General features: G+C 43.0%; 1 protein-coding gene across 2 annotated transcripts in view; it reads left to right on the top strand.

Moving 5' to 3' along the window:
• Positions 1 to 13,642, top strand: part of SLC23A2 (solute carrier family 23 member 2) — a 138,169-nt gene that overhangs the window by 36,549 nt on the left and 87,978 nt on the right. The window lies entirely within an intron of this gene.

Raw genomic sequence — 13,642 nt, 5'->3', positions numbered from 1 at the left:
CTGGTAGCTCAGATGATAAAGGATCTGCTGGGAGTGCGGGAGACCTGGGTTGAAAAGATCGTCTGGAGGAGGGCATGACAACCCACTCCAATATTCTTGCCTGGAGAATCCCCATGGACAGAGTAGCCTGGCAGGCTATACAGTCCATGGGGTCGCAAAGAGTCGGACACAACTGAGGGACTAAGCACATTCCACTATTCAGCCATCAGGTAGTCCATCAAGGTAGGTGAAATTGCAGAGCGCCCCTTGTCTCATCTTGGGAGAGTCTGTGAGGAGACAGAACTCTTAATAAACTGGAATAGGGGGCAGCAGGGGTGAGTGAGGAGAAAAAAATTATTGTAGAAGAGATTTGCAAATGGAATTTCTTCCAGATTATAGGAAGAGAGCAGGTAGTTGAGAGAAGTAAGTGGGCCAAAGTCCAGCAAAACAGAGCAGATATAATGGGTAGTCAGGAAATTAGGGAAAGGTGGAGCTTGACCTCTCTCTGCAGGTGCAAGAAAGAAATTTTGTTTTCGCAGTTGGGGCAGAAGAAAGGTGAGAGCATTCCAAAAAGGGATGGATTAGTCTGAAGAGTAATTCAAGGAGAGAGCTGGTAAATCAGTTTGAGCTTGAGGCATCAGGATGCTGTTCCCAGCACGTGAACGGTGCCTTCTCTTCTGCAGTGGGGGCAGCAGTGGCAACAGTAGCTGGAGGTGACAAATAAGTCATCAGCTGTCCTGGAAAGGGAGGATGAAGCAGGAGCTGAGGGGGCACAGAGTTAGCAGGGCAGGGCCATCCCCTGGAGATTACTTGAGCACTCAGGGTTGCTGTTGTACTGGAAAGGTGGGGTGGGGGAACATCAAATAACAGAGGTTACTTGGAGGTGTAGGAGTGTCTTTTTATTCCCTGATGATAACTGGGACTTTGCTCAGCTTCCACGAAAATGACCATCAGACCTAACATCTCAGGCCTTTACTGGCAGTTCATCTTTCGAGCCTTGCTCTGTCAGTCAGTCCATGGGGGAACAGGAGCAGTGTCCGTGCTCTCAGTGATCTGTGTGTCTGCTGCTTCCCCTTGGCTTTTGTCCAAGGGTATGTCAACTTCTCTGTGCCTCAGTTTTTTAAACTGAGGGGATAATAACAACCCCTCCTAGAATTTGAATAAAGTTAAGCGAAATTATGCAGTTTTGCAATTTTGTCATTAAAACTGCATGTAAAATTAACTGTTCAGTGCCCCTGTACATTAAAAATAATATTAATACATTAAAAATAGTGTTTCAATAAAAAATATAATTTGTACAAAAAGTGACGTGTTAAATCACACAGAAGTAAATGCAATAAAATGCATCTTGATTCTGCTTGAGTTTTCTCAAATATCTGTTTATAGTTTAATCCTGGCCCACAGGCTATACTTTCTCCTCTGTTACCTCGCCCTCACCTTCTGTCTTATCCCAGCCATATGTTTTCCTTGCACAAACCTGGAGAGCAGGGAATAGGTTTTGTTTTGATTGTATGGCTAACTGGTGCTTGGAAAAATGCTCAGGTTTTCTCCATATATTTGAATCCCTTTTATGTGATGAACACCGTGTCCCTGTCCAGTCCCTGCCTGGTTGGGGAGCCGGACCAAAAAACTGTACTATGGAAACAGGAATGTGGAGGGACAACTAACCCAGAAATACTTCCTATAGGAGGAGGCTTGTTGAGCTAAGACCTGGGAACTCTGCATGTCAGCATGGTTCGGGTGGGTAGTACCCACTTGGGTCAGGAGAGGCACAGTGAGGATGATGGATCTTAAGGTCTTATAATTTTAAATAAAGTTTGGGGAAAAGATTTCTATTGGATGATACTAGCCACAGCATCTGACACCTACATTAAGTCAAAAACAGAGATCAATGATGACTTTGTGTTTTAGAGCCATCAGACTAACAGAACATCAGTTGCTTTGTCCTTTTACTGAAAACTTGACTCCAGTTTTCCCCTAATGGAGCAACTGATGAGTCATTGTCTTCTCCAGATGGCATGACCAGCAATTTTCATGACTCAGGCTGTATGTAGACTGACATCAGCGAAACAGCCTGTCTTGGGCTGGATCTAAGCTTCTTTAGGGTTTAGAGTTTAGTCTGGGACTAGAGGTTATTCTGTACCAAAGGCTTCCCAGGCCATGTCTCTGGAAGGAACCAAAGGGGTCTTCTGCATTCAGAGAATACTTTTTAACATCTATCATTTTATCATTTCATCTTATGCTCCAAAAATATTTGCTTTGAATTGGGAATGGTCTTCCTCACTCACCTCACACCATAGATGTGCCAGGGATATTTGCCATGTCTATTCAGTGGCTTTGTGTCCCCTCTGTTGAGGACCCTGACTCCATTTTTAGGTGATTCCTAAGTAGTCAAGCCCCTGGAGAAGGACATGGCAACCCACTCCAGTATTCCTGCCTGGAGAATTGCATGGACAGAGGAGCCTGGCGGGCTGCAGTCCACGGAGTCACAGAGTCAGACATGACTGGGTGACCATCACTCACTAAGTAGTCGAGCAACACTCGTCCCAGGGCCTTTCCCTTCCAAGTTCCCTGTAGGCTTGCACCATAGGCTCCTCGTAGGTCCTGGGGCTCCGGAGGTTCTTAGCAGGTGGTTTCTGAGATGAAACCTGGCAGCCAACCCTGATTCCCCTTCAGAAAACCAGGTTCTATTTGACTTTTTAAAAATTTCCTTCTTGAGAACAAATTGACAAACCAAGATAGTGCCAGAAGCTTACACAACTTATTGCAATGTAAACAGATACTGTCTTGAATGCAGTTACTGAGGTGTTTTGATTTAGGGCTCTGAGAGATTTTAAAGAAAGGCCACTCTGAACCATGATTCTGGACACTCTCTATTGTTAAGGCAAGGTGACGTTATGTTTTGTTATCAGTGTTGTCATCTTGTATCACTTGGGCAAATTATTTTTGTGAGTATGTTAAAGTTTAGCAAATGACATGTATTAAACTGAGTGCTTGAAATACGCCTTTTGTGTCACTGGGCAGAGCTTTAGTTTACATCACTGACTTTTAGACTCTTTTTGACTGACCCACAGTTTTTGCCTTTATAAGGGTTACCTTTATCTTGTGAGGTGTGCTCTGAATTTTCTTTATTCTGTTAAATTTCATTGTTCTACAAATTCTGGTTGAGATCAAGTTGATTTCTTGGCCCGTTAAGTGGATGGTGACTTGCAGTTTGAAAAATAAGAGCAAGAGTTCTTAAGAGTGTTTTGGAAATGACTGTAGAATGATTTCCACCCCCGCTAGTTACAGCCTGTGAGCCTAACTGTAATCACAAGATCAAATAATAACCACTTCTTACAGGTTCATTTCATTACTGCTTAAATGGAATAATGATAGCCAGGGTCAGAATTTTAAACTGAATGTTAAACCCTAAAGCAAGACTCAATGTTAGGCAACCATTTAAGTCATTATATTTAAAGGGAGTTTGATCATGTACAAGTTGAGGATATTTTTCCCAGTAATCTTTCTTTTGGCTTGAATTACAAGTATTTAGGTCACATGTTAGCATTTAACAGAATTTAATGGAGAGCCATAGTTCAACTATAATCCTCTAATGATGGGATTTAAACAGAGAGCCAGAGATTGACTTTTAAAATGTGCTTTATCATTGAACTTGGCTGGCTCTGAGAGTTCTTGTTTATCTTTGGAAGGACCAGACTACCACTTGGCAAGTTCAGGTTTTGAATTTACTTATTCCAGGGTTTTCCTTCTTGGTCATTTACTCACACCTGTCTAGATATGTTTCTGCTCGTAGAGAGCATAGCTTGATCCCATCCCAGGTTGCCCAGTCCAAAGGTGTTGATCTGACCACTAGCATCAGAACATTTATGCACTTGTTAAAAATGTCAGCCCCAGGTTTCAATGCAGGTCTATGGAATCAGAATTTAGGGGAAGGGACATTTTTTAATGTTGGTGGGATGAGAGTTAATTAAGTTTCTTTTCTTCTAAAATCAATTTTATTGAGCCATAGTTAACAAACAATAAATGGAAGAAGTGGAAGTGTTAGTCACTCAGTTCTGTCCGACTCTTCGATCCCATGGACTGTAGCCTTCCAGACTCCTCTGTTCATGAGATTCTCCAGGCAGGAATAGTGGAGTGGGTAGCCAGTCCCTTCTCTTGGGTATCTTCCCAACCCAAGGATCGAACCCGGGTGTCCTGCATTGCAGGTGGATTCTTTACCATCTGAACCACCAGGAAGCCAATGAATGGAGCCACCAGAATCATAACTAAGATCTGGAACATTTCTGTCACTCCATAGGTTCCTTCCTCTGCCTTTGGAGTCCCTTCTTCCCACCTTTGCTCTGTAGGCCACCATTCTCTGCTTTCAGCCACCAAACATTAGTTTTGTCTATAGGGAATCAGGCAACATATCTTGTGTCTGGCTTCTTCTACTCAAAGTAGTATCTGCCATTTCTCCTTCTTGTTAGGTACATCAACAGTAGCTTCCTTCTAATTGCTGAGTATCCCTTTGTTTGGACCCACCATGATTTGCTTATCTGTTTGCCTGTTGGTAGACTTTTCTGTGTCTTTAATTTGGGAATGTTATAATAAAAACCCAGGTTTCCCACCTTACAGGCAGATTCTTTACCACCTGAGCTACAGAGGAAGCCCAAGAATACTGGAGTGGGTAGCCTATCCCTTCTCCAGGGGATCTTCCTGACCCAGGAATTGAACCAGGGTCTCCTGCATTGCAGGCAGATTCCTTACCAGCTGAGCTACTAGGGAAGCTCTGATAATAATAATAGCTTTGAATATTTTTCCGCCAGCATTTGTATAGAAGAAATCTGTATACTGAATAAGATTCCCAGTTGAGTTTTAGGGATATGAACTACTAAGTCTTACTCTCTATTCTTTTCTTTCTTATTCTGTGTCATTTTGGAGAACTGTAGGTTTTGTATCTAGATGAAACAGTGGATTTGCTGTGCAGTTATGGTTTCAGTGTAGCATTTATTCAATGCCACCTTTTTGGGGTAAGTGTGTACCTCATCACCATTTGTTGTGTGTTGTTTTAAGAACTCCCTACCTACCTAACAGGGGGCTTCCCAGGTGACACTAGTGGTAAAGAACCTGCCTGCCAGTTCAGGAGATGTGGGAGACTCGGGTTCAATCCTGGGTTGGGACGATCCCCTGGAGGAGGGCATGGCAACCCACTCTAGTTTTCTTGCCTGGAGAATCCCGTGGACAAGGGAGCCTGGTGGGCTACAGTCTATAGGATCACAAAGAGTCGGACACGACTGAAGAGACTTAGCACACACACACCAGCCAACAACCTGAAGGCCAGACTTATTCAGACATTCTCAAAGGCTATACATGGACTTCCCTGCTATAGGGATCCCTCTCAGACCTATGTTGTGCTGTGGCAGGAGATTCAAGTCTAAGAAATTACTATTTGAGGTGGGGTTTTCTGTGTGGTTTAAGTGCTTGATGCTATTGTGTGGCGAGGCCATCCAAGAATTGCAGGCTGCCCGACCTGGAAAACTGAATGAATTATAACCAATTGGTGCTGCTGAAATTTGAAGGAACCTCTGTGGCAAGGTTGAAAAGGTACTATTGAAAGAGTTGGCATTTGTATGTGTAGTAGGATGCAGGAGTCTAGAGCCTGGACCTTCGGCAGTTGTAGTGTGTTACTAAGAGTTCTGAAGAGACCTGGGCCAAAGGGAAGGCTGGTCTTGGACTGACAGTTGCTTTTCAATCAGATCTGCTAAAGCTTTTTGAATATAAAGATGCAATGTTTACAGGGGTAAAATGGTAAGTCATAGTTGAAAGAGTTGACACTGACAGGGGAGAAATGGTCAGATAAAAAAATTCAGTGCATAAGAAATGATCACTGACTGAATAGCTGATGAATAGCTCATGAAATAAACAAAGATTAAAAATTGTTATTCTGCTTGGAAACCTATGCATTATGATAGGTAAAATAGATAGCCAATGGGAATTTGCTGTGACTCGGGGAACTCAAACCAGGGTTCTGTAACAACCTAGAGGGGTGGGATGGGGAGGGAGGGGCCACAGATATATCTATGGCTGATTTGTGTTGATATTTGGCAGAAACCAACACAATGTTGTAGAGCAATTATCCTTCAATTAAAAATAAATACATTTAATTATAAGAAATTATTCTGCATTTGTGCATAATTATTGGTGACCTGCCAATGCTGAAGATGCAAGAGATGCAGGTTTGATTCCTGGGCTGGGAAGATCCCCTGGAGTAGGAAATGGCAACCTGCTCCAGTATTCTTCCCTGGAAAATTCCAAGGACAGAAGAGCCTGGGGGGCTATAGTCCACGAGGTCACAAAGAGCATGCACACACACACACACACACACACACACACACACACCCTGATGGCTAGACACCCACACCCACCCTCACGGCTACAGAGCTGGTGGCTCAGTCTTTAGGGAACTGAAAGATTTGTTGAAGATCTGATTATTTTACTTTTTATTTACAGCAGAATCTCCCAAATTGCTATTTTCCCACCATGTCAGCCTTATATTTATTGAGGTTGATTTATTATTTTTTTGAGTCTGTAGTGATAAGTTACTTGCTCTAAGGTAGTGATTTTTAACTATGGCTGCAGGAGAGTTAAACAAAATCCAGATGCTCAGGCTGGGCAGTCCTATTCGCTAGACTCTAGGTATTTTTAAAGTTCTTAAGTGGTTTCGACATAGAGTCATGGTATACCTCTTTTATGGGGAGTTTCCTCCTTCACTTGTTAAGTATAATTTACAAATCCTTGGCTTTTCTCCATGCTCTTCTGACAACAAAAACTACTTTACAACTTTAAACATGAGAACTGTATTCTATATCACTTTGCTTTGTGTCCCCTTGGTAAGGAGAAATGATCACTACTCTGGATTTGATTCTTAATAGCAGGGAAGATAGAGAAGGCAATGGCACCCCACTCCAGTATTCTCGCCTGGAAAATCCATGGATAGAGGAGCCTGGTAGGCTGCAGTTCATGGGCTCGCTAAGAGTTGGACATGACTCAGCAACTTCACTTTCACTTTTCACTTTCATGCATTGGAGAAGGAAATGGCAACCCACTCCAGTGTTCTTGCCCGGAGAATCCCAGAGACGGGGGAGCCTGGTGGGCTGCCGTCTATGGGGTCACACAGTCGGACACGACTGAAGCGACTTAGCAGCAGCAGCAGCAGCAGTAGGGAAGAACTGGGTACTGATGTGGCTCCTGGGGGAGAAAGTGAGCATAGCTTGCATTAAGTACATAACTTGAGGAAATACAGAGGAATAAGAGGAAGAAAATAAGTCCTTTGCTGTCCCACCGATCAACAATGCAGCTAACACTTTGGTGTGTTTGCGCATGTGGCACACTTACACATACACAGTGAGTTATTGCTGTACATACTGCTCTTTTCATCTTTCAAATTGCTTCTAATCCTTTTCATTCATTGCATCATTTTAGAAAATTGGCATTGTTATACATTACTGAGATCTACCCTCTTAATGAACTTTTAGGTGAACGATACGTTACTGTTAACTACAACAGATCTCTATAACTTACTCATGTTGCATAATAAACTTTATATCTGCTGAAAAGCAACGTCCTACTTTCCCCTCTGCACCAGTTGCTGGCAACCACCAGTCTACTCTCTGCTTCTATGATGGACTGTTTCAGATACCTCATACAAGTGGAATTGTGTGGTATTTGTCCTTTTGTGACTAGCTTATTTCTATTAATATAATACTGTTTTTATTTTAATACCAGTTTTTGTATATAACGTAGGGCACACATTTCCCCACATCAGTCAGTATTTCTGTGCTATCTTTTTAATGGCTACAGTGGCATTCCTTTGTAGGATCATACCATGGTTTTGGGCTTCCTTGGTGGCACAGTGTGAAAGAATCTGCCTGCCAGTGGAGGAGACGCAACTGATCCCTGGGTCGGTAGGGAAAAGTGAAAGTGAAGTCGCTCAGTTGTGTCCGACTCTTAGCGACCCCATGGACTGGAGCCAACCAGGCTCCTCTGTCCATGGGATTTTCCAGGCAAGAGTACTGGAGAAGGCAGTGGCACCCCACTCCAGTACTCTTGCCTGGAAAATCCCATGGACAGAGGAGCTTGGAAGGCTACAGTCTGCAAAAGGGTCAAGCATGACTTGGCAATTAAATTGCAACAACAATCTCTTGTATCACAGATGAATTTGATATTGGCTGTTAATTTCCTTTTCCAAGATTAAATAAAAGTATTGAGCAAGAATGATTGTTACATTATATGAAAGTGAAAGACACTCAGTTGTGTCTGACACTTGGTGACCCCATGGACTGTAGCACACCAGGCTCCTCTGTCCATGGAATTCTCCAGGCAAGAATACTGGAGTGGGAGGCATTCCCTTCTCCAGAGGATCTTCCTGACCCAGGCATCGAACCGAGGTCTTCTGTTATATGATTTACCTTTATTATTAATTTTTAAGCACCATTCTACATATTTTGGGGTATGTTTAATATAGGTGCTAAGTTCAGCACTGGGGATAGTGCCTCATGTTCTGTACTTCTCTGGCTAAGCAGGTAGATATTATCGTGCTGTGTCATAACCATCTTTATGGTTCCCAGATGCTATGATGAAATACAATGCTCAGAGGCCAGACTGATGGAGTTACCCTGAGGGAAATGGGTGAGATGAAAGTGTTTGGAGGAACAGCATGTGCAAGGGCCAGAGGCTAACATCTGACGCCATCAGGGAACTAACTGAAAGATGGAAACCACAGCGTAGCAGGGTCAAGTTACATAGTAGGCTTCACAGTGGACCTGAAACCTCGTTAAGGAATTTGGATGTCATTCTTGGGCTAATCAGGACACAATCAAACGGTATGGTAGTTTCTGTAGCATGGCCGTTCCTGCTGCGGTAGAGCCATCAAGATGAAACACAGGAGGCTTTTGTGCTGTTGAGATGATGGTTTATGCAGTAGAAGTGCACATATTTGGGAGTTCTTGGTCTGAGGAGGGCAGGCTTAAGCTCTGGAGAAGGAGCTCTGCCAGCTTGAAACTTATGTCTTGTTTGTATAAACATTGTTAGGACAGGAATACTGATTTAAAAGTTTGAGTTCTGTTGTTGCACTGCTTATAACTGGGTGTCCTTTGGCAAGTTATTATTAATTTCTCTGAAGCTCAGTTTCCACTTTCATAGAGTTAGTGTGCCTATCAAGTAGTCATTTTTGTTTATATAATGAGAGGTAAGAGATGTCTCTGGCACACATGGACACATAGCTGGAAAACTACTGTCATTATTATCATTTTCATTATTGATGAATCAGACCTTTTATCCCTCAGCCCCGTCTTTCCCCTTGTCTTGGGCTCAGGGGCAAGATAGCACTTGTTATTCAGTCACTCAGTCGTATCCGGCTCTTTGTGACCCCATGGACTGAAGCACACCAGGCTTCCCCGTCCTTAACTGTCTCCTGGAGTTTGCTTAAATTCATGTACATTGAATGAGTGATGCAGGATGCAGATAGCATGGGCGTTGCTTGTTCTCTGTGTTTTGCACAGAGTAGGAAGAAGAGTCAGTTAGGCACTGTGGGAGGACACTTTCCCATTTCAGGTTTTTTGGCAGATTTTGCCTTCTGTTTTACCACAAATTCTAACATAGCCCCTAAACTTCACTGTTTAAAATCTTTTGCTGCATTTCCTTTAGGCCTTGACATTTCCCCGCTTGAAAGTTCAACTCTACACATAAAAGACTCTCATCTCAGGTTAGTGCGTGGTTTCTGGCCTTGAGGCGGTCTTCATAAGTCTTGAGTACTTGGCTGTTGAGTGCTTTGTCATTTTGGGACTTTCAGAAATATATTTTCATTTTCAGTGGTCACTGTCTTCTCCTTTTCTTCCTTTTCTTCTTCCCTCCATTTGTCCATCTTCCTGGACTTTGTAGCCCTCTGCCCCAAAACCTTTCTCAAACTTCCTGCCCTATACTTTCTTTGGCCCCAGAACCTTTTAGGCTCACTTGGGTCTACGTCTTTAGGACTTTCCAAAGGCTGATGTTCTGTGAGAGACAGGCAAAAGGGAGTGGATGGGTCCCCTCAGTATAGCTTGTGTTGTTGTTCAATCACCCAGTCGGGTCCCACTCTTTGCAACCCCATGGAGTGCAGCATGCCAGGCTTCCTTGTCCTTCACTATCTCACTGTCTCAAACTCGTGTCCACTGAGTTTATGATCCATACAAGCATCTCATCCTCTGTCGCCACCTTCTCCCCTGCCCTCAGTCTTTCCCAGCTTCAAGGTCTTTTTCAGTAAGTCTTAGTATCAGATGGCCAAAGGATTACAGCTTCAGCTTCAGCCCTTCCCATGAATATTCAAGGTTGTTTGCCTTTAGCATTGACTAGTTTGATCCCTGCTGTCCAAAGGATTCTCAAGAGTCTTCGCCAACACCACAGTTTGAAAGCATCAGTTCTTTGGGGCTCAGCCTTCTTATTGGTCCAGTTGTCACAACCATACATGACTACTGGAGAAACCATAGCTCTGACTAGATGAATCTTTGTTAGCAAAGTGATGTCTCTACTTTTTAATCCACGGCCTAGGTTTGTCATAGCTTCTCTTCCATGGAGCAAGTGTCTTTAAATTTCATGGCTCCAGACACCGTCCACAGTGATTTTGGAGCCCAAGAAAATAAAGTCTGTCACTGTTTGCATTTTTCCCCTCTCTATTTGCTGTGAAGTGATGGGGCCAGATGCCATGATCTTAATTTTTTGTAAGTTGAGTTTTAAGTCAGTTTTTCACTCTCCTCTTTCACCTTCATCAAGAGGCTCTTTAGTTCCTCTTCACTTTCTGCTGTTAGGGTGGTGTCATCTGGATATCTGAGGTTATTGATATTTTTCCCTGCAATCATGATTCCAGCTTGTGCTTCATCCAGCCCAGCATTTCATATGATATACTCTGAATATGTTAAATAAGCAGGGTGACAATATACAGCCTTGATGTACTCCTTTCCCAATTTTGAACCAACCTACTGTTCTATGTCCAGTTCTAACTGTTGTTTCTTGACCTGTGTACAGGTTTCTGAGGAGGCAGGTAAGGCTGTCTGGTATCCCCATCTCTTTGCAGAGTTTCTTGTGATCCACACAGTCAAAGGCTTTAGTGTAGTCAGTGAAGCAGAAACGGATGTTTTTCTGGGATTCCCTTGTTTCTCCTGTGATCAAGTGGATGTTGGTGGTTTTGTCTCTGGTTCCTCTACCTGTTGTAAATCTAGCGTGTACATCTACACTTAGGGCTTCCCTGGTGGCTCAGTTGGTAAATGGTCTGTTGCACTGCAGGTGGCCTGGCTTTGATCCCAGGGTTGGGAAGATCCCCTGGAGAAGGAAATGGCAACCCACTCCAGAATTCTTGCCTGGAGAATTCCATGGACAGAGGACGCTGGTGGGCTACAGTCCATGGGGTCACAAAGAGTCTGGCATGACTGAGCGACTAACTTTACTTTTGTACATCTGGAAGTTTTTGATTCACATACTGTTGAAGTCTAGCTTGAAGATTTTGAGCATTACCTTGCCTTGCATGTGAGGTAAGTACAATCATGCAGTAGTTATAACATTCTTTGGCCTTGTGCTTCTTTGGGATTGGAATGAAAACTGACCTTTTCGAGCCCTGTGGCCACTGCTGAGTTTTACAAATTTGCTGGTATACTGAGTACAGCACTTCAACAGCATCATCTTTAAATGATTTTAAATAGCTCAGCTGGAAATGCATAACCTCCACTAGCTTTGTTTATAGTAATGCTTACTAAAACCCACTTGACTGCACACTCCAGGAAGCTTGTAAGGGTCAGTTAAACATTGGGTAGAGAAATGGAGTACAGAGTACTTGATGAAAAGTGGTCTCGTCCAGATGGAATTTTATCCCTCTCTGTTTCTGGTGATGAGGGCCAATGGGGAGGGTTGGCTCCTGCAATGGACGTATACGTCTGAAACAAACATGAAGATAAAATTAACTTAGTAAAATAAACGTATTCTGCATTTAAGTCCTGTCGTTTTAGCTAAAGTTAACGTGGGTTTAGTTCAGTTCAGTTGTTCAGTCATGTTCAACTCTGTGACCCCATGGACTGCAGCACGCCAGGCTTCCCTGTCCATCACCGACTCATGGAGCTTGCTCAAACTCATGTCCCTCGAGTTGGTGATGCCATCTAACCATCTCATCCTCTGTCGTCTCCTTCTCCTCCTGCCTTCAGTCTTCCCCGGCAAGTAGAATAAATGTATTCTGCATTAAAGTTCTTTCATTTCCCCTAACTTGGGTAAGTATAGATTTGAAAGCTCTGCTGGCATGCAGATGGCAGTGGGGCTGGATGTAGAGCAAAGAGGTTATGGTCCCTCTGGAAGTGACTGGCAGGTAGTCTTATAAAGACCCAACAGTTTCCACCATCCACTTTGCTTGTCCTGTCTTCTGGAAAACATAAGGTCTTGGCCATGGTAAAAATCTGTCAGGGTCTCTCCTGGCAGATTTTATTAATATATTTAGGTATGCTTGTTGTCACACTCTTTTTGTTCAGATCTTGGAAAGCTGATGGATGGCAGTGGCCAAATCACAGTGTAGGCGACTGATGGATTTGGTTACATAAAAATAAAAACAATTCTAAAAGATCATTCACAGAATTCGTGAGCAAGCAAAACACTGGACTAAGATATTTGCATCGAATATAACAAAAAAGTATTATCTGTCCTATGCATTCTACAGAATGTTTAGCAGCACACCTGGCCTCCATTTATTAGATACTAGCAGCTATCTCCCAGTTGTGATGACCAAAAGTATCTTCAGACATTGCCAGATATCCCCTGGAAGAAAAAAAAAATCACTCCTCACTGAGAGCCACTGCGTTAAAGAATGATGGATGAGATGTGAACAAGAATGCAGAATGTGGATGAACATTTAGACCGAAAGAGCCACCTCAAAAATTTTTGTGTTTGTGTACCTAGCTCTATCCTACTGAGGCAACTTGACATTCTGGCAGCTATTTCTATTATTTTTCCTTTTTGCCCTTTAACTGTTGAATTCTCCAATTTTTTGTTTTCTTATTGTTTATATTTCTGTTTTTCTCCAGCCTATCTAAAGTATTTATTGATTGAGGTGTCTTAAGAAAATTCCCTGAACAGAAGGTTTTCTACTTGTCTTTCCAAACTTCTTGTAGGCCTGCCTTCTCATTTGCAGGACAACTTGTCTGGCTTATTCATTCTCTGTGGGAAATTATATGATGCTAAGATCTGACATTGTTCTAACCTGAGTGCCAGTGGATGTCTCCTGTCCCTTTTCCCCTCTACCTGCATGCGGTATTTTTTATCTATCTTAGGGAATTCCCTGGTGGTCCTGTGGCTTAGACTCCACACTTTCACTGCTGAAGGTGCAGGTTCAGTCGCTGGTTTGGGAGCTAAGATCCATACAGTCCTAGTAAGTGGGCTGTGGCTGAGCTGTCTAGTATGATCACCGCTAGCCAAACTTAAATTTGATACAAATAAAGGTTCAGTTTCTGTATCTGCACTAGTTACATTTTCAAAATAATTTTATTTATTTATTTATGGTTGCGCTATATCTTTGTTGCTGTGGGCTTTTCTCTAGTTACCGCAAGTGGGGGCTTCTCGTCGTGCGCCTTGTCTAGTTGTGGAGCACAGGCTCTAGGGTGCACAGGCTGCAGCA

Source organism: Ovis aries, chromosome 13 (assembly GCF_016772045.2).
Source record: "Ovis aries strain OAR_USU_Benz2616 breed Rambouillet chromosome 13, ARS-UI_Ramb_v3.0, whole genome shotgun sequence".
Taxonomy (NCBI): domain Eukaryota; kingdom Metazoa; phylum Chordata; class Mammalia; order Artiodactyla; family Bovidae; genus Ovis; species Ovis aries.
The sequence above is the reverse complement of the archived record's forward strand: the minus strand, read 5'-3'. Positions and strand labels throughout refer to the sequence as shown.